Genomic DNA, 21,757 nt, shown 5'->3' with positions numbered 1-21,757 from the left:
ATAACATATACTTCCAATCCCTCTGGAAGTGTCAAGACTGGGGCTGAAGTCAATCGGTCTTTCAACTCTTGGAAACTACGCTCGCAAGCATCTTTCCATTGAAACTTAGCTGACTTCTGAGTCAACTTTGTAAGCGGTGCAGAAATAGAAGAGAAACCCTTAACAAATCTTCTGTAATATCCTGCTAGGCCCAAAAAGCTACGAACCTCCATAGGGGTCGTGGGCCTTAGCCAAGTCTTCACCGCCTCAATCTTTTGGCTATCCACTCGAATACCGTCAGCTGTAACAATGTGGCCCAGAAATGCCACTGAGTTCAACCAAAACTCACACTTGGAGAATTTTGCAAACAACTCTCGAGCTCGAAGAACTCCAAGGACAATTCGCAAATGATCCGCATGCTCGTCCTCGGATCTAGAATACACTAAGATGTCGTCGATGAATACAATTACAAATAGATCCAGAAAAGGTCTGAATACATTGTTCATTAGGTCCATAAACACTACCGGTGCATTAGTTAACCCGAACGACATCACTCGGAACTCAAAATGACCGTATCTTGTTCTGAAAGCTGTCTTAGGGATATCTTTCTCCCTAACTCTTACTTGGTGATACCCGGACCTTAAATCGATCTTTGAAAACCACTTGGCACATTGCAATTGATCAAATAGATCATCAATCCTCGGAAGAGGATATTTGTTCTTAATCGTCACCTTATTTAATTGCCGATAATCAATGCACATTCTCAAAGATCCATCCTTCTTCCAGACAAACAATATGGGTGCTCCCCACGGGGATGAACTAGGCCTAATGAAGCCTTTATCAAGCAAGTCTTTCAATTGCTCCTTCAACTCTTTCAGTTCCGCGGGTGCCATTCTATATGGGGGAATAGATATGAGTTTAGTGTCTGGCAACACATCAATCGCAAAATCAATCTCCCGCTCGGGAGGAAGGCCTGGAAGCTCTTCCGGGAACACATCCGGAAATTCATTCACTACTGGAACTGACTGAAGAGTCGGCGACTCAGCTTCTACATCTTGAACTCGCACTAGGTGATAAATACACCCTTTCGTGATCATCTTCCTTGCCTTTAGATAGGAAATAAACCTACCTTTTGGTGATGCCGAATTTCCTTTCCACTCTAAGACTGGTTCTCCCGGAAATTGGAAACGAACCATTTTCATTCTACAATCAACATTGGCATAACAAGAAGCCAACCAATCCATGCCCATAATGACATCAAAATCTACCATCTCTAGCTCATGCAAATCAATCATGGTACGACGATCACAAATCACAATCACACAATTCCTATATACTCGGCTAGCTATCACTGAGTCACCCACGGGTGTAGACACCTCAAAAGGTTTGATAGACTCTGGCTCAATTATAAATCGACCCGCAACATATGGAGTAACATATGATAATGTGGAGCCCGGATCAATCAAAGCATATACATCATGAGAGAATACCGATAATATACCTGTGACCACATCAGGAGAAGACTCAAGATCTTGGCGTCCAGCCAAAGCATAAATACGGTGCTGAGGACCGCTAGTACTGGGAGCTCTGCCTCTACCTCTACCATGGCCGACTGGCGTATGTGAACCTGGCCCCGTAGGGCGTACAGATGCTGAAGATCCGGCTACCGACCCTGATGGCTGGGTCCTACCTCTACCATGTACTGAGGGGAAATCACGCATAATATGGCCTGGCCGACCACATGAATAGAAATCATCTGAACCAAATCGGCATCGACCCCAATGCATTTTCCCACACTGGGAACACAGTGGTACGGGTGGCCTTGACTGGCCCAAATCACCTCTGAATTGAGGTCCTGTATAACTCGGACTCGACCCTGAACGAGCAGATCTATCAAGGCCCTGGCCTGAAAACCGTGGAGGTGGACTGGTAATAAGAATAGCCTGAATGGCTGGGAAGCTGCTGTCTGTGTCCACCCCTAGACTCGCTCCTCGAACCCGAAGGTCTAGCTCTCTTGCTATGTCCCCTATCTTGCTCACGTTCATTTCTTCGCTGCTGTATGTGTTCCTCTAATTCCTGAGCATGTGCCTGAATGCGTGCAATATCCATGCCATCCTGAAGGGACGCAGTAAAGCATTTATCCATCAAGTGTGGCCCTAGGCCTTTCACAAACCGGTGCACCCGATCGCCCATATCCGCTACCATGGCCGAAGCATACCTAGCCAAGGAATTGAAGCGGAGGCTATACTTTGTAGCACTCATGCTACCTTGCCTCAGATTCAAGAATTTATCGGCCCTAGCTCGCCGACCTTCTGGAGGCATGTAGTGAAGGAGAAAAGCATCGACAAACTTTTGCCATACCGGCGGAGGTGCATTGGCTCCCCGCGAAGCCATCCATACTGTATACCACTGGATCGAGATATCTCTCAACCTATAGGACGCTAGCTCTACCGACTCAGTGTCTGAAGCATGTATCAACCAGAGCGTCCTTAGCATACCGTCAATAAAGTCCTGGGGATCCTCCTCCGGTTTCGACCTAAAGAATTCTGGGGGTCTCAAAGCAATGAAGTCACGGGCCCTTGCGCTAACAGCCCTGTCACCTTGCCCTGCGCTTGGCCTCTGAGTCTGGGCCACAACCAACTGAGTCAACAAATTAATGGCCTCTCTCACGTCTTGGCCCGAAGCATTCGGTGGAGGAGTTGGAGCTGGGGCTGAGGCTCCCACGTGCTCCTTGGTAATAGGCACTGTCTGGGAGGACTGAGATTGAGCCGCACTCTGGGACTCATCTTCCTCTACTACCGGTGGCGGTGCTCTTTCAGCCCGCTTTTCTGCCACCGTCTTTCCCTTTTGGGCTGCTGTAGCCTTTTTCTTTTTAGGCATCTCTGAAATATACAACACACGATTTAGGAACAAGAATTTCTTACATCATAGCTCTATCGCACGATTCCTATGAAGAAAGAAGGTCATATATTCCTAAAATGTCCGCAGCTTCTTGTTTATAAGTGTGGCGCGCAACACACCCATAACCAAGACTCTACTAGACACGGCTCGTAGACACATCCTAGGACTGAACTGCTCTGATACCACTTTTGTCACGCCCCGGCTAGGGGGCCGCGACGAGCACCCGGTGCTACCCCACCCGGGCACCCCCTTATCGTACATAACATAACATCTAGGTGAACCATAAGTCAATTCGTGCTTTTCTTATCGTTAATCATATTGATCCCATTAGACGACCATCATCATTTAACATATCATAGGCATCTATGCCACATCATAAGTACAAGGCCGACGAGGCCAGCAAAAAGAAAATATACAAAACATGGGCCGAACATCTCTACCCACATACACATGACTACGAGCCTCTAAGAGTATGACATATCGTATGAGCGGGACAGGACCCCGCTATGCCCATAATTATATACACAAAAGAATAAGTACCCAAAAGCTACGGCTCCGAAAGAAATGGAGCTCTGCTATGCAATCTCTGAATAAGCAGCTGTCACGACCCAACCCCGTAGGCCGTGACTAGTACTCGATCTGGGCACCCAAACACATCTATCCAATGCTATCTCAACTGTTATCAAACGCATTCAAGTATAAAGCAGAAGCCGTCAAGGCTATATTTCAAATTTAGATAATTTCCAGAAAATTTTTGGCAGAGTTTCCTTTGTTTTACAGACTATCCAAAATAACCCTGCGCACAGAAAATACCAACAAAGGCCACACCGGCCAACAAAGCAATATATAAACATATGCGGACCGGCCGCCGCGGCGAATGGGGTCGCCCAAAACACAACATATACACACATCCTTACAGAAAGACCCTAACCCACAAACATATCTACAGGCCTCTAACAGACATACAGAGTCATATGACGGGACAGGGCCCCGCCGTACCCGGAGTTGCCATACATACAGAATATACAGAAGACCGAAGATATATACCAAAAGTACACGCTCCGGACCAAAGGAACTCTTCAAAATAGCAGAATCTGAGCCCTAGACTGGCGGCGTATCTTCAGGTGCGTCTGTACCTGCGGGCATGTAGCGCAGTCCCCGAAGAACCGGGGGTCAGTACGAAAAATGTATCGAGTATGTAAAGCGGAAACATAACAAACATAATCATAGTCTGAATCAGAAGCACAGAAGTATAGCAAACGGAATCGTAATCCAACGAACAGACAGAGATATACCGGACAGAGTCGTAGTTCAGACAGACAGACGGAAGGATGCCGGACAGAATCATAGTCCAGACGGACGGATAAAATCATAATCCATACGGACAGACAGAATCAGAATCCAATCAGACAGACAGAATCAGAATCCAATCAGACAGACAGAATCATAATAGGGCACAAGAACGCGGTCGCCACTCCTGCCTTTGGCGCCACAACATATCACATTCAGAAGATTTCATATCTTCGAACATCTCCGTCACATAACACATCATATCATAACCACGGTAACCCCGGGGACAGATCACACGCCGGGAAACCGGACACATCATACTTCGTAACATATACACGGTAACCGGGAACGACATATACCACAATACCCCGGAACCGGACACATCATACTTCGGAATTCATACATGGGACCCAGCCCCCGACAAGGGACTCGGCGGCCCATCCGCACGATATAAACCGGCCCGGGATCCGGTGAAAGGAGGCATTGAGACATCCACGAACGGATTAATGAGAAACCACGCACATACAGGTCGTTATACCGACTCAATCAAACTGAAGTATGCCAAACGGCGAGTCAAATCAGAGTAATCGGATAGTATTCATAATACGCGCCTATATCCTACTTGGGAAGGCACGACAGATTATTATCAGAGTAAGACTTTCAGATGTCAAAATCATTTTGTAAGATTTATAGAAAAATATCGTCATATCATGATTAGAATGTTAATCCAGATGTTGTCTGAGAAAGGCGGACAGAAACAAAGTAGTTAAAGTTATACAGAAAGTATCGGGCATTGTGGGCCCCCCCTCGGACCAACCCGAGGAGGCGTACATAAATTACAGATAGTAGACCTTATGAGGTCGTCCATAATGATTTGGAAGTATTCCGACTCCGTTTAGGAAGGTTGCATACTTAAGGTTCACTTTGAAGACAAGTTATAAGGAAATGGATTCAATCTTACTGAAGGAATTGGAGCGGATTTCCATCTCGAATTCCGAGGAACGGAGTCGTATTTAAGGCTCGCGGCCGAGCCTATTATGTTCAGAACATGCCTAATAATGAAGGGGTAGGCTTTACATACCTCGATTGTGTCTTACGCTCGCTTGGCTTCGATTCCAATTTCGTCCAGAATCTACAAATGGTCAAGTTTGCCAAATATCAAATTTAAGCTTTTCAATAATCCAAACTTATTACATACTTGCCTACCGAAATTTCGGCAGCATTTCCCCTATATATATATCATCCCCGAGAATTAGCTCGGCTTAATTTATCAACACAGCACCCCAGAAACAACATCAATAACAACAACAAGCATTACAAGACACCTAATATGGCATAACTAGCCATCTTTCCGGCATAACATGACATCTTTCATTCCGACCTTACATTTCCAAATCAATCTTACCATTTTCATATTCATCACTCATCAGGATCATTACAACATAATTCGGAGGCATATCATATCATTTCCACAAAATATTCATAAGGTATACACAATATACAAGCTTACTACCAAAGTCATATTTCACCCACAACTTCTAATCTTTAGCATATACATTCATGACATATTCTATCTTCCAACTTCATCAATGATAATCATAATTTGCATCTTCCTACTTTCATTTCCACATTTACATAAACCACAATAAAGTTGTATAACTTCCTACAACAACTCAACAACAAATTTTCCATGACAACAAAAACGATTATTCTTTCATTCACTTCATAATCAACACAATTATCATACTAACAAAATTTAGTTCACCTTCCATCATCAACATACACCACACGGCCACACACTACATTTTCCAACTTCCACTAATTCATTCAACTTTCATTTCTAATACAAATTCCACCATAATTACAACTAGATTACCACATAAATTCAATTCATATTTCCTACACATTAACACATACTCACGGCCAACCTTCAAATAACACACCCACTTTACAAACTTCTATATTTTCATAGTTTCTACTCATTCCTACATTCCACAACAGATATACATATATTCCATGGTATAAAAATGGTAAAATTCTTACCTTTTCTCAACTCTTCCACTTGCCACAAATGGTAGTTTCTTGCCAAAATAATTATATCACCTTAAAGAGAATCTTGAGCTTAGTAGAAATTCCAAAAGAGATGGATTTTTGAACCAAGAATTAAGCTCCAAGAATTTTTTCTTTCTTTTCTTTCTTTTCTTTCTCTCTAGCCGAAATTCTTTCTTTCTTTTTCTCTTGGTTTTTTGTTCTTGTTCTTGAAGCTTCTATGTGGCTAAGTATGAATATATAGCCCTCTTAATTAATTAGCCACATGATCATTTTCCTTGGGTTGGGCCAAGGCATGTTGGTCGGCCACCCTTACAAGTTGGGCCTTAATTTTCTTATTTTTTTTAGCCCAATTGGCTACAAATTGTTTTTGTAATTTCCGAAACCAATTTCCGAAATTCCAATTTTGCCTTTGGCCTCCTTTCGTAATTCCACACTGATGTATTCTTAGCCGACACATTCATACCAAGTAAGGTCCATATATGGCCTCATTCATTACAAGTCGAGTTAGCTCGAATTTTTCGAATATGCAAAAATGTCGGATGTAACAGCAGCTATGGATCAAGTCTGTCTCCCTGTGCACCTGCGGGCATGACGCAGCGTCCACAAACAAAAGGACGTCAGTACGAAGAATGTACTCAGTATGTAAAGCATGATCAACATCGATATATAAGCATAATGAACAACGTATGAAATAGCATAGGAGGGGAGGCAATAATATCATCGTCATAGTACTTACCTGCCTTTCGTAGGACTTTCCATTTTTCATACGTATTAGTACACCTACGTCGTCATCCGTATTCCATAATAGTACTCGTACCATACTTGTGCTCATTTCGTATACATGTCCTTATTTGTATTCTTATACATAGTCTTATCACATTCATATTCATATTATATACATAGTCATTTCATATACATAGCATACCCGACCTCATAGGATCGGTGTTTCATACATACTTGGCCAACCAAGGCTCAAGGTTACTCATACCTGGCCCTACCAAGGCTTCAGGGTTATCCGTACCATCTGCAGAGGTGTGCGCGCGTTTCGTAATCGTATACATACTCTGTACATAGTCATATACATATAGTCTTACCCGGCATCATAAGCTCGGGGTCTTATCATAGCCCTTCATAGGCATACATATACATATATCATAGCTCGTAAGCATCTCTAATCTCATTTTACTCTCATCATCATTTCGGTCCTCATCATTATCGTTACATCTACATTATAGACTTACTCGTCATACGAGGAACATAGTATAATCATAGTACATATCAAGGGTCGTGAGCTTATGAGCTCGGAATGTCAACCATGTGAAGACGACATACTCGTATAGAGGAATTAGAAATTTGGCCAAGAACCATGCCTTATGAAAGAAGGGTTAGCCTTACATACCTTTCCGTCAAACTATTCTACACTTGCACGTTCCCTCCCAATGCTGGCGTTTATACCTTCATTAATATCATAACAATGGCCATTAGTCATTCACATTATCCACATTATCTAGATTCCTCAATTTGCCTCTAATTCACCCACATTCATGGTAATAACACCCAACTTCGTCCATTCATCTAAAACGTTTAGTTCATGATCTTAATACCATTTATAACACATTCATATCACAACACAACAACATTCGTAACTTAATTCAAACTATTTCTCAAAATGTCACTTTTCATTATTCATGACCTAGTTGACCACATTTTCTACAATCCATGTATTTTAATTCTCCAATACCTTAAACATCTTGTAAAAATCATGAATCTTACCTTAAAAGTTGTAGGAACAAGCTTTGTTTGATAATACTCCTCTTTGAGCAAAACCCTAGTTTTTCTCCATTTGGATTTCTTGACTTGGATGATCCTTGATGATTCCTTTATCCTTGATTCACTTGTCTTAATGTTATTGATGGCTTATAATCCTTGAAAACTCATATAATAAATGTAGAGAGAAGTTTTAGAGAGAAGTGGTGTAATGTGGTAATGAAATAAGACAAGTCTTGATCCTCATATTTAATAAATTGAAAAATCTGTGTTGGGTGAACAATGGTCGTCCATGGAGGTTTACAGTCCGTATTCCACTATACGGTTCGTCCTCCATGGGCGTAATTAACCAATTCCAGAACCAGAAGCTGGGCTGCCTTCGTGGTGGTTTACGACCATGGTTTACGGGCCGTAAATGACTTTACGGTCCGTCCACCAGGTCGTATTATACCTTTTTCCTCAGCTGGCAGAAAGTTGAAGTTTGCATGCCAGTTTACGACCTGACAGTTTACGGACCGTATACCAGTTTACGGTCCGTATTTGCACTTTACGACCACTGGGCAGCAAGCTGAGCTTTTGCATGGCAGTTTACGACTGCCAGTTTATGGACCGTATTGCACTTTACGGTCCGTATTTTGCAATATACGACCACTGGGCAGTTGCAATTCTGCAACTTCCCATATTTCTTAGACTTCTCATTTTAATCACCCCCGTCCATGCACATGCATTGCTCACCTTGTATCTCATCTTAACTTAGCCAACTTCCTCGTCTCACATCGGATACTTTCGAAATCTCGCTTAAGATCATCAACGTCGTTTCTTGCTCATGGACATCATGTACTCATATTCATCACTAGTTAATTCTCTTGCGTACCAACGGAAAATTTTCTGAGGTGTAACAGTAAAACATCTGTAAGTACATATATCTATCTATGGGAGAGCCTTAGTATAACGCCAACATTAAATCACCATACGAGGCGTGGAGTTTGCTACCTAGCCCGACTAGCAGAAAAATCCTATACCTTGCCAGGGTATGAGACATGAGCATGACATGAAAGGATCCGATCAATTGTCTGAAGGTCTCGTCCTAACAGGGCGGATCGACCCTTACCCTATGTTGGCATACGTAGTTTCAGGCTGTCTGAGCCTTCTCGGTAAATCTATGCTACTCCCAAAAACATTTACAAACATGAACCTAAACATGGAAATGGTTATAGTTGGCTTAGAAGCCCATGGATTTCATAACATAACTTGTAAACATGATTCGTATGTGTAATTTAACATGAATACAAATACATAATATAACTTGCATAAAACATGGGAACATGCAGGATTTCATGAAATTGAATATAATGATTCTTAACTTGTATTTAATAACCCATGGAATACAAAACATGAATATTCATATATTACGGGCGGCTTCCCAATAACCAAAATGGAATATCAAAAAAACAATACCAAATTACTAGTACAACCATGGTATATCATGATACATGTAACTTAAGGTCATCATGAACTAGAATAGAAACCCTAAGACTGTGAAATTTCATATTTTCATGGATGAACGTGGTGTGGGAAACAACAATGATATTCGCACATGTTGATAGAAACCCTACATACCTTAATCGCTCCAAAACTTGAAGGAAAGGTCTGAACTTTGAAGGAGAACCCCAAAAATCTGATCTTGAAACCTTAAAGAGGGTTTTCCTGAAAATCCTAGGACTGCAACATAGAATCTTGTTAGGAATCATGTATAGGTATTAGAATTACTTAGGAATACATTAGAGGGACTTACCTTGATGTGGGAGGGTGAGAAGAGGAGAGAAAAGTCGTGCTAGGGCTTGGGAAAACTGAAAAATGGAGTAAAATTCTCGGAAAACACATTTGAAAGGGAATAACTGGAGTCGTTTACGTCATGTTCTGTTACGCATATGCCCTTCCGGTCGCAGATGTGGTTGCATATCAAAACATTGAGCTGGTATTTCGTGACGGACTTTTAAGTTCTGAAATGCTACGCATACTACCATATGCGTTGCATATTCCCTTATGCGGACTTACATGAAACGCATACGAAAAACAGAGTGTTGGGAATTTTGAGTGGAACATGTATCTTGATATGCGGCGCATATCCGTTCCATGGACTGCCTGCGAGTTTTCATTACCCAATCACGACTCATTGTATTTAGATCCGACTGGCCTGATCATTACATAGATAGAATTGCACTTCAAAACACATCCGACATTCCTCATGGTGGTTCTCTTTTATCTCCGTCTCCTAAGTCAACGCTTAGCCCGAAGGCATGAGGTGTTACAATATCTCCCCTTTGGGATCATTCATCCTCTCGATTGATGGGTCATGGTTAAGAATGCAACCAGACATGGCTTGAGTACGTGAATGTGAGGAAACATGACATAGAACATGGAGATTGAAATGATTATGACATGGTTTCATGGAAACATGAGCGCTGGGACATGAGTAATGAATGCATGAACATGAACGTGAAACGTGAGGCATGAATACATAAGGGACATGACATAGATGTGGAAGGCATTTACCTTAAACGCTCTCTACTTGCTCCTCAAGCAAATGTGGATATCTAGATTTCATGTCTTCTTCGGCTTTCTATGTAGCCTCCTCGACTTTCTGACTCCTCCATAACACCTTTACTGAGGCTACTTCCTTAGTCCTCAACTTGCGAACTTGACGATCAAGAATAGCCACAAGGATTTTTTCGTAGGTTAGGCTATCCTTAACCTTTATATTGTCAGCAGGAACAACCAACGACGGGTCTCCCATATACTTTCTCAGCACGGATACATGAAATGCTGGGTGCACAACATCCAATTCTTATGGCAACTCTATCTCACAAGCCACTTGACCAATCTTTCGCAAGATTATGCATGGTCCAATATATCTGGGACTAAGTTTCCCTTTCTCGCCGAAACTCATCATGCCTTTCATAGGTGAAACCTTTAAAAACACCCAATCAACAATCTGAAACTCTAAGTTTCTGCGCCACACGTCCGTATAGGACTTTTGGTGACTCTGAACTGTCCTTAAGTGCTCCTGGATCAACTTGACTTTCTCCATAGCTTGATAGACCAAGTCTGGTCCTAACAATTCCGCTTCACCAACTTCAAACCACCCGATGGGTGATTTACACGTTTTCCCATATAGAGCTTCAAACGGTATCATCTTGATGCTAGCATGATAACGTTATTATAAGAAAATTTAATGAGTCGAAAATGATCATTCCAATTACCTTTAAAATCTAGGACATATGCTCTCAATATGTCCTCAAGAGTCTAAATAGCACGCTCTGCCTTGCCATCTGTCTAAGGATGAAAAATTGTGTTGAGGTTTACCTTGGTACCCAATCCTTTCTGAAAGGATTTCCAGAAGTTCGCTGTGAAATGAGCACCACGGTCTGAAAATAGTGGACACTGGGGTCCTATGCAATTTGACAATCTCATGAATATACAATTTGGTGTGATCTTCTGCTGAATCGGCGGTCTTGACTAGCAAAAAGTGTGCTAACTCAGCAAGTCTTTAATGACCCGTTTGGTCATTATAGTGTTTTGACCCATTTATCCGTGTTTACCCTTTCCTCGAGTCTTGTTAATACGACCTATGCCTTAGTGAAGCCATTGGTTTGGGGCCCAAGGAATTTGGGGATGTTTTGAGTCTCGAGTGAAGGCTGAGTTTCATAGTGTTGGGGTTGACTTGGTCAATACCGGGTTAAATGGTCTCTTTTGGGAATTCCGAGATCACAGGTGCGTCCGTAACATGGTTTATAATCAAAACGCATATATGGTTTGTGTTCGGGTGGTTCTGGATGAGTTTCAGGGGCTAAAACGAAGTTTTGAACAAATCAGATTTGAACAAACCAAAGACATTTATGATGGTTTTTAATGTCTTTTTTTCAGGTCTTTCCCATCATAAACCCAAAACCACTTTCTTAGAATGTGAGAGGCTATTTTCCTAGGGTTAGGGTGAAGTTCCTCCTTGAAGGTAAGTGCAAACCGTTATGTGATTCATTATCATTCCTTCTTCAAATCCCATGACAAGCTTAAGCTCCATTAATGGTGGGTGAAAGATTAGTACCCAAGAATTGATAAAACCTTCAATAGATGAAGGGTTGGGGAGAGAGCAATGGAAAATCATTCACAAGCACTTGGGGGTAAGAGTCTAACCTAGTATTTATTATTTATTTGTCGATTATCATCATCTCTTAGTCATCCTACACACTAATTGTGAAGAACAAATGGGTTAAGAACCCTAGGGCTAAAAATAGAAAAGATGAATTTGGATACCTTGTGATGAATAGAATTCCATGAAATTAAGATTGAAGGTTAACTAGATGATGGGTAACATAATTATGCACTAAATTTCTTGTTTTACCCTCATAAACCTAGATTCGCATTGTAGGTGTATTTTGGACATTTTTCTAAAAGTACAGCAATATGGGTATCGTTGGACTTGTTTAGACTCGTAGAGTACTATTTTGACTATATTGCATCTGAATTTTTAATAAAATTACAGTTTTGCCCTTGTGGCTCGGGTTTGGCTATTTTGGGTCCATTTTTGGGTTTTGGGTAAAACTATGAAAATATGGATATCCTTAGATCCGTATTCTAACATAGAATTCATATTTGATAGATGTTAATCATTTTGAGGTTCTCCAAAGAGAAAGCTAAGGTTGGGCGATTCAAGACTGTTGCTCGGCATTCCAGGTAGGTTACGACTTACTTTAGTTAGACTTTGATTAGCAACACGTATGTATGTGTACAATTGATGGGAGAAAGCATTATTAGGTCTCCGGGCATGGTGTTTTGGTTGGATATTAGCTAGGTTGGTATGACTTCTGATTTTGTGAGCTCATCGCTATTACTTTAAGTACTGAAATGTGAGGTGTAGTTGTATTCATACTGTGGAGATTCGGGATGGATCTCTATTAGGTTGATTGTTGTTGATGGTGGCTCGTTGCCCTGTTATTGTGATTATACTTATTACCTAAATTGTCGTGTTGTACTCAATTCTCTCTTATTGTGATACATATCATCGGAGAAAGGAAGGATACTGAGTTTAGACCTGAATTGTGATTTATATATTTATAATAGTAGGTCGATGAACACTTGATGTATGGTTTACTGTTAATGATAATATATAGAAAAATGGAGCATCTTAGTGATATAAGACTTAGTTGTGAGGCGGACTTGCTATATTTGGAAGTAAAGAGGGACATAGACTCTTATGTTGGTTGAGACGGTTGTATGATTCATTTCATGGTTGAGTTGATCCAAGTCTTGATATGACTTGTGGCTTTGTGACTTGTACCTTCATTGTTGCCTTATTGGTTTGCATTGATTTACCATGTTTACACTCATTTATGCATTCATACACTCATACATGATTGAAATGGTTCAGAAGACTTGTGGCATGATGCCTTGTGTTTGACATTGATATAGCTAATTGTTCATAGTCCATACATACTAATGAACTGGAATACGTTGAGACATACATTGTGATGTGAAATTAGTGAAGAAGTTAATCTAATCTTTTTGTTGAATTTATGATACTATTTGATACATGGTACTTGATGAATTGATCATTGAGAGTGATGTGACAGTGTTACTATACACATGAAAAGGCACATTTGACAGGGGGTGAGGATGTGGCCTAGTTGTGAGCTCGTGGTCCGAGGTTCGTTCCGAAAATGAGAGTTACATTGATATGGTCCGCGTCCGAGGTTCGTTCCGGAGTGGAGGTTTATGCTCGGGTCCGAGGAGTGAGTCCGGAATGAGTGGTACATAGACACCATGGGTCTCCTGCAGGTCATGACTACTGAGCAATGACATCAGTTAGCATGTGTGTATAATGTATATTTGGCCGGTGCATTGCATTGCATTACACATTATCATATTTTGCATTACACATCATTACATTTTATTCTACATTATTATATACTCTTTTGGTTCTGATTTTGATATGGATGTTGAATGCCTATTGGGATGTCAATATGACCATTGACTGAGTTAAATTGTGGATTAGTGACTCAACCTAGGGACGGGAACTTGAACTTATGCTTATCAGGTGAGATTATTGAGACTAGATAGACTTGTGTTTTAGAAGCTTCATCTTAGGTTGTGACTCTGTTATGGGATATTCTGTGACTTGGATTTGAGTATTAAGTGTCTATCTGTTTATCTTGTTGATTTTATACTTATATGCGTGAACTAATATTAGTTGGCCTATGATGCTTACCGGTACATAGTGTTTGTAGTGATACTACCTTGCTGCACCCTTTTTGAGTGCAGATTGTGTTCCAGAGATTTCATCCAGATTACATCTCTAGCTGAAGCTAGTTTGCTCGATCAGATCCGAGGGTGAGCTTCTATCCATGTCATGCCACTTGAATATCTCTCTTTCCAGATGTCTATTTTTATTCCAGGCATTATTTGTTATTATAGTTGAGATATACTTCATTCTTTAGACATCGTTAGTTAGAGTCCTTGTACGATGACTTTCAGATTTTGGGGGTGTAATAGTTAGACTTCCGCACTTATATTATCTATTAATTATGAATTGTTTTATTTATCCACTCATTCACTTATCCATTAACTGTTAATAAATGATTAATGGGTTAACGGGTAAGGGTTCGCCTACTAGTGATAAAAAGGTAGGTGCCCGCACGATTGGTAATTAGGGTCATGACAAAGTCGGTCTACAATCACCAAAATCGAGTCATGTCTTCGGGATGAGCGAGGTAGACCTGTTATAAAGTCTATGTTTATCATCTCCTATTTCTACACAGGAATATCAATATTATGGGCCAAGCCACCAGGCGTTTAGTGGTCGGCTTTCACTTGCTGACATTTTGGACATTTAGCCACAAAATCTGCTACATTTTTTTTTCTTGTCATTCCACTAATAAATCTCCTTAAGGTCATGATACATCTTCATGGAACCTGGGTGAATGGAGTACCTGGAGTTGTCTGCTTCTGACATAGCAGACATAATTCGCTCTCTGAGCCCATCTACATTTGGAACACATAACTTGCCTCGGTACCTCAAGGTACCATCATCTCCCCCTTGTTGAAAAAGTCTTCGTCTTATGTTTGTGAATCCCCCCTTTCAGCAGCAATAAGTAGGGATCATTAAACTGTTTCTCCTTTACATTGGCTACTAAAGAGGAATAAACCCTGTTTTGAACAACAACTCCACTATCCTCGGAGTCCAAGAGTAGAACTCCTAGGTATGCCAAGCGGTGGACTTCTCTTGTCATAATTCTCTTATCCATCGCAACGTGAGCTAAACTCCCCATAGATCGCTGACTAAGAGCATCGGTTACTATATTCGCTTTCCCCAGATGGTAGAGGATATCTACATCATAATCCTTAAGCAATTCGAGCCATCTTCTCTGTCTAATATTCAACTCCCTCTGTTTGAAAATATACTGAAGGCTCTTGTGGTCACTGAAAATATCAATGTGCGCTCCATACAAATAGTGACGCTATATCTTAAGTGCGAAGACCACAGCTGCCAATTCCAAGTCATGAGTCAGATAATTCTTTTCAGCTCTCGGGATGCATAAGCTACAACCTTACCATGCTACATTAAGACACATCCGAGATCAATTCTCGAAGCATCACAATATACCACAAACCCATCGGTTCCCTCTGTAGCGTCAAAATTGTTGACACCTAATTTTTGCCCTCCAATAATTTTATTTAATTATCCGGAGTTCTTGAATCGCAAACGAAGTGAAATATGTGTTTTATAAAACAAAATGAGTATTTGTCAAAATTAATTAAAAATTATTTTAAAATATTATTCAATTAATTGTTTAAATTATTGATATCAAATTGAAAGTATTTTACTCCGTTAAATTCAAGAAATTGATTAATTAAATAATATAACCAATTGCGTCTCAATTTTATCATCTATTCGACTATATTTGCAATTATTTCAAAATTTGGCTACAGTTGATTTTTCTGATAAGTGTTTGAGTTAATCGCGGCTATAATTGAAATAGCCACTTATCTGCTATGTGTTAAGTAGGGTTACAACTGCAATAATTAAGTCACTTTATTCATTTGGCCACATTTAAAAAGGGAATAGATTAGTTACCATTTTAATTCGGGTATAATTAATTCGGCCCAATCCCCGATTATACACAAACATATACAGACGTGTATATGCCAAATGACCCTTTTTGCATTTCGTTTAAGAGAGAACAAGGGTTTCTCTGCAAAACCTTGTGCCGCTTCACCATCTCTCTTCTCTCTTCTCTCTCAATGTCATCTAGCCTAGAAATGGAAAAAGTACAGTGTACATTTGCTTTTCCACAGCTTTTCTCAACCAAATTGAGCAAAACATTTAATGCACTGCCTTTTTCTATTGCGATTCGACCGAAGCACAATATAACCCCTTCCTCTCTTTGCTTTTTCTGCAAATTATCGGTCAAAAGAACTGAAATTCCTTAATGGTTTTGGTTGCATCTGATTTTGAATCGTTAGTTTCTATTGTTCTATGTCAGTTTGAGAGAGAGGGGGGGGGGAATTCAATAGAATTCCCCCCAAAATTACCTGTCCCACATCGATCCTAGGGTTTGAGGCCATCAGATTTGGGGTTCTATATAAAGAACCCCTAGTTCACAACACACACAGACAGAAATTTGCATATTCACAAGCAAAAACTCAAAACTAGGGTTTTAACAAAAAGTGACCGACTAGAATTGGACACTTAGTTTAATTCCTTAGTTTTTGAGCCTTAGTTTAATCTTTTCCTTTCTTTGTAGCTGAGTTTCTGGGTGAGGACCAAGGAATCTCCAATTTCAAATCTCGACAATAGGCTGCACTTGAAAAAGGTAAAAACTCCCCCTTTTAGTTTAGTTTTGATAATTTTGATGGTGTTCATATGTTTATATGTGTATCTGTGGGATTATTTTGGTAGATTAATTAATTTTAGCCTATTATTAGTTTTTGTAATAGAAGTCTGCTTTGGTTTAGTCCAATATTGGGTCATTTAAATGCTTATGTGTTGGCTAATGGTTGTGTTGTATGATTAGTTTGATTAGTGTTAATGTTAGTATAAAGCTGTCCTGTTTATTAGTCTTTATGTATGTTGAATCTAAGGATTCATGTATGTTTGAGTGTCAGTCTAGATTAGTTTAGTTCCTTCGTTATATAAACATGCCATTTCCTCATTGCAAAAGTAGTATTGTGTTAACATGATTAATCTGTTTAGATTAGTTTATAGGCTGCATATTTATTTAACTCGTTTATCTTAGCCCTTTGATGGTTAGTAACGGTTCCATATAGTTAGATACTCAGATTCAATTAGGGTTTAGATAAGCATATAGGGATTTGACTCTTAAACTTCCTAATTTTGAATCGTTTTAGTGTTCAATGCTACTATTAACCTATATCTTATCCTCAGCATGTTTAAGGGTCTAGTTGACATTTGATTTTCTTAGAATGATCATCATTTATTGATTCCTTAATGGTACTAGTCTAGTTAGTGTTCAAACAGGAGTTGAGTTCAATCATCTAGGTTCCCCATTTGTTAGAATTAAACTTATGTGGCATGAAACTGTCTAGTGTAGTTATTCGGGCATGGTTTCATTTATGTTTGACAAAACTATCTAATGGTTTTGTATTTAGTTGATATGCCTGTACTGTGGTCTTTTAATGAACATTTCCTGTTTACTTTCAACTAATTTGAGTCTAGTGTGGAATATGTATTTGATTTAACTCTATAAAGGATCATATTTCAGCTAATTTGAGTCTAGTGTGGAATATGTGTTTGATTTAACTCTGTAAAGGATCATATGTTGGTCTATGTGTTTGTTTGATGTCTCTATGTAACTCATGTATGCATTAGTGTTGGGTTGTGCTTACTTAGATTGGTTTGTATGTTTGTTTAAGCTACTCTTACATGTTATAGGACTTTACAATAATCATCTAAGCCAAATGTTGGGTCCTGTATGCCATGGTTATTTAGTTATGCCCCTATGCACATGTTTTTCTCCTGATGTTTGGTCTGTCTATTCTAAGGTTCATTCATGATAATATATGTCACATTTATGTGAACTTTGATCTTGTTTGGGTGAATATTCACATTTTAAGTCTAACAGAATGATATAAAGCTTTGGGAATTTGGAATAGTGTCCCATCTTTACTAATATGCCATGTTCGAGTTTGTCTGATATATTCTTCCTATGAAATTCTGTGTGCATAGCTTAGCCTAAATTGATCCTGCATATCTGAAATGCTCTCCTTTAAATGGTTGTTTGTTCCTCTCCATGTCTCACATGCCTATTGAACTGGATGCACTTGCCTTGTCTATTTAAACATTAAAATATATCCATATTTGCTTGTTACACTTTTTAAGTTATTTTGTACCATGCCCTATCTATTGAATTGTCTAAATGGTATTTGCATTAGTATTTTTCCTTCACTAAAACAACCTGTGTCATGTTGAGGTATAGCTTTCTGTTTTGCATCTCACATTTAGCCCATAATCTTGTTGTTTTGCATCCCACATTTAGCCCATAATCTTGTTGTTTGGCATCCAACATTTAGCCCATAATCTTGTCTCATGTAGTGTATGTATAGGGTACAGTTTGGTACTTAAATGAATAATGTTGAATCTGGGCCTGTTCTCCGTCACTGCTTCTTCTCTAATTGGGCTTATTTGTATCAGTTTCCCTCTTAATACATCTGGGTCTGTTCCCTTTTTGGCTTAATTGAATGCTTGCATATGTACATGGATTGAAATATGTAGTTATATATATATATATATATATATATATATATATGGGCATGCATATGTCACTATATCTTGTGTATATCCTTTTAGTTTATGTTAGATGAATTACTAAGTCTAGGTGCTCTCTAAATGGACTTTTCATTTTCCCCTCTTTGTTTTCCATGGGATAACATTCAGGCCATTCAGGCAATTCCTTCATGAAACTACTGTTAGGACAAAGGCCCAACACTTCTTTTATACCGAGTTTGGACAAATAAAACGAATAGGAGGCCCAATCATAGGTGAAAATGACAACTAGTGGGCTTTGGTAGGCTCACTAGCCTTACTCTTCTCTTTTTGTAATGACCCGCTAGGTCGTTATGTGCATTTTGACCATTTTACCCCTGCCGGTTCATTCCGAGACTAGTGAAAACTTAAAGATTTAGAATTCTAAAATGAAGGCATTTGATTTTATTTGGTGCACTTGTTTGAAAACTTGTTTTTATTCCGTTGGGGGGTTGACTTAGTAAATGAGACCTCCGTTGGGAATTCCGAGGCCACAGGTGAGTCTGTAGCATGTTTGTACATATGTGTGCATGTCTGGTTTGCGTATGAGGGGCCTCAGATTAATGATGGGATTTTGGGCAAAAACTTGGGGATAAACCATAGGTTACTGGTCCTAATGTGACCGCTGCAGCGGATGGGACCACTACAGCAAGTTCACCACAGTGGGGCGCTGGTCGCCACCGTGGGATTTGGGATTTAGGGGGAAGTCCACCATAGCGGGTGGTGGACCACCATAGTGGGACCGCTACGGTACGGTCTTGATCGCTATTGCAAGTTTGGTCAATTAATGAGGTCCGCCGTAGCAGTGGTTATTTTTGCTACCGCGAGACCGCTGCAGCGGTCGATGGGAGGCAGAAACCCACTTTTATATTGCAAATTTCGAGTCATTAGTCACAAAACGCCAAAAGCAGTTTCCAAGGGAGAAAGAGGCGAATTTATTCCATTGTCTGGTAAAAGCATCTTTGAGGGTAAATCCTAACATTTAATTGTTCCTTTACCTTTCTTCTTCAAGTTCCATGGCTAGTTTAAGGTCCAGTAATGGTGGATGAAAGTCCTAGAACCTTAGAATTAGTAAACCCTTGAATGAATTGTGGATTAATGATTTTATTACTGCTTATATCATCTAGAAGTGTAGGTTATCACTTTCTAGAATGGGAAATCGATTAACTATGGTGAACATTATGTATTAAGACTTAGGGTTCCACCCAAAACGGGATTTTGCCTTAAATAGGATTAAGAAGGGTTAAATTGATTAGAAACCTACAAATTGGAGGATTATGATTGTGGGGACTGAGGGTAGGATAAATTCACCCTTACATTCTAGTTTCTCCCATTCGAAAAGGATATGAGTATTTGGGATATTTTTCTCCAAATGTTGATTCTTATTTATCTAATTAGACGTTAAAAATTTATTAGTGCCTGATGCGGGAAGGGTTTCTTGTCTTGTCCCATGAGTGGATTCTCGATTTTTTTAATGAATCCTAACTATTACCATTTTCTATTATGGAGATGTGTGTGTAGAAGAAACCGTATATTGATAAAGAAAGTTTTTTGTTGCTTACTTAGCATTATATTGCTAGACTTTGAGCTTTCCGAGGCATTACGAAAAGGAAAAGCTCTATTGGAGTAGCTTGCATTACTCCAGTTTAGCACCTTAGGTAGGTTATGGTACTTGAGTTAGACTTTGATTAGTTGATTATATATGTAGTAGAATTGACCATGATTAGATCTTCGGACATAACGTCTGGTTGGATATTACTTAGGTTGTTATTATTGCTGATTATGTGGGCTTGTCGCCATTACTTTATGTACTGAAACCTGAGGTGTAATTGTTGTGATATGGGAAGGAAAGTGTTTACATATATACTCTTCTTGTTGATTGAGATGACTTATGCATTTATGTTGTTGTTGAGTTCATTTATCTGTGTCTTGTTGTGACTTATGGCATGGTGCCCTGTATTTCTTGACAATGATATATTAATTGATTATGTTTCATACTAAGTGTTGAACTGGAAATGTACACATACACACACACACACACACACACACACACACACACACACACACACACACACACACACACACACACACACATATATATATATATACGACACATTTGGCAGGAAGTGATGAATTGGCCTAGTTATGGGCTCGTGATCCGAGGTCAGATTCGGAGCGAGTGGTACATAGACACTATGGGTCCCCTGCAGGTCATGACTATTGTGCGAAATTGCCTTTAGCATGTGTGTACGGTCGAGATACTATCATTGGTTGCATTGAATTGCACTAGATTTATCTTGCTCTTGTGATGGGTTGATGAGTGTTGTTGATTATTTTGGCTGTCGTGTTGTTGTGCCTATCTGCCTATTCTATTGATTTTATGAACGTATGCATGATACTAATATTAGTCGGCCTATGATATCTATCGGTACATAATTTTTGTACTGATACTACCTTGCTGCACCCTTTTGAGTGCAGATTGTGTTCCAGAGACTTCGTCCAGACCTCACATTTAGCCTGAGGCCATTTCCCGTTCAGATGAAAGGGTGAGCTCCTATACATGTCATGCCGCCTGAAGATCTTTCCTAATTTATGTCTATTTCATTTCTACACACTTACTCTATTTCAGACAGTTATTTATTTTTCAGATAGCTTTATATTTTAAACTCCTTGTACGATGACTTTCAGATCTTTGGGGTTGTAATAGTTTAGAATTCCACATTTTTATTTTTTTATGGCATGACTATATAGTTTTATGATTATCTCTATTGTTATTTATTTATAGTTGGTTAAACGAATGAGAATTTGGCTAAGGGGATGGTTCGCCTACCAGGGGGGTTAGTGTAGGTGCCATCACGACGGGTTGGGTCATGCCAAAGTTCGTATCAGAGGCCTAAGTTTGTATCTCTTTGTACAAGGACATGTTTAGTAGAGTCTTGCGGATCGGTA

General features: G+C 39.7%; 1 long non-coding RNA gene across 1 annotated transcript; it reads left to right on the top strand.

Moving 5' to 3' along the window:
* The first annotated feature begins 16,220 nt into the window (after nt 1-16,220).
* On the top strand, nt 16,221-21,521 carry LOC132638521 (uncharacterized). Its single transcript, XR_009581781.1, has 3 exons — nt 16,221-16,314; nt 16,791-16,859; nt 21,287-21,521. It is a non-coding gene; the product is annotated as an uncharacterized LOC132638521 (long non-coding RNA).
* The last annotated feature ends 236 nt before the right edge of the window (nt 21,522-21,757 follow it).

The sequence above is a fragment of the Lycium barbarum genome, chromosome 4, assembly GCF_019175385.1.
Source record: "Lycium barbarum isolate Lr01 chromosome 4, ASM1917538v2, whole genome shotgun sequence".
Classification (NCBI taxonomy): domain Eukaryota; kingdom Viridiplantae; phylum Streptophyta; class Magnoliopsida; order Solanales; family Solanaceae; genus Lycium; species Lycium barbarum.
The sequence above is the reverse complement of the archived record's forward strand: the minus strand, read 5'-3'. Positions and strand labels throughout refer to the sequence as shown.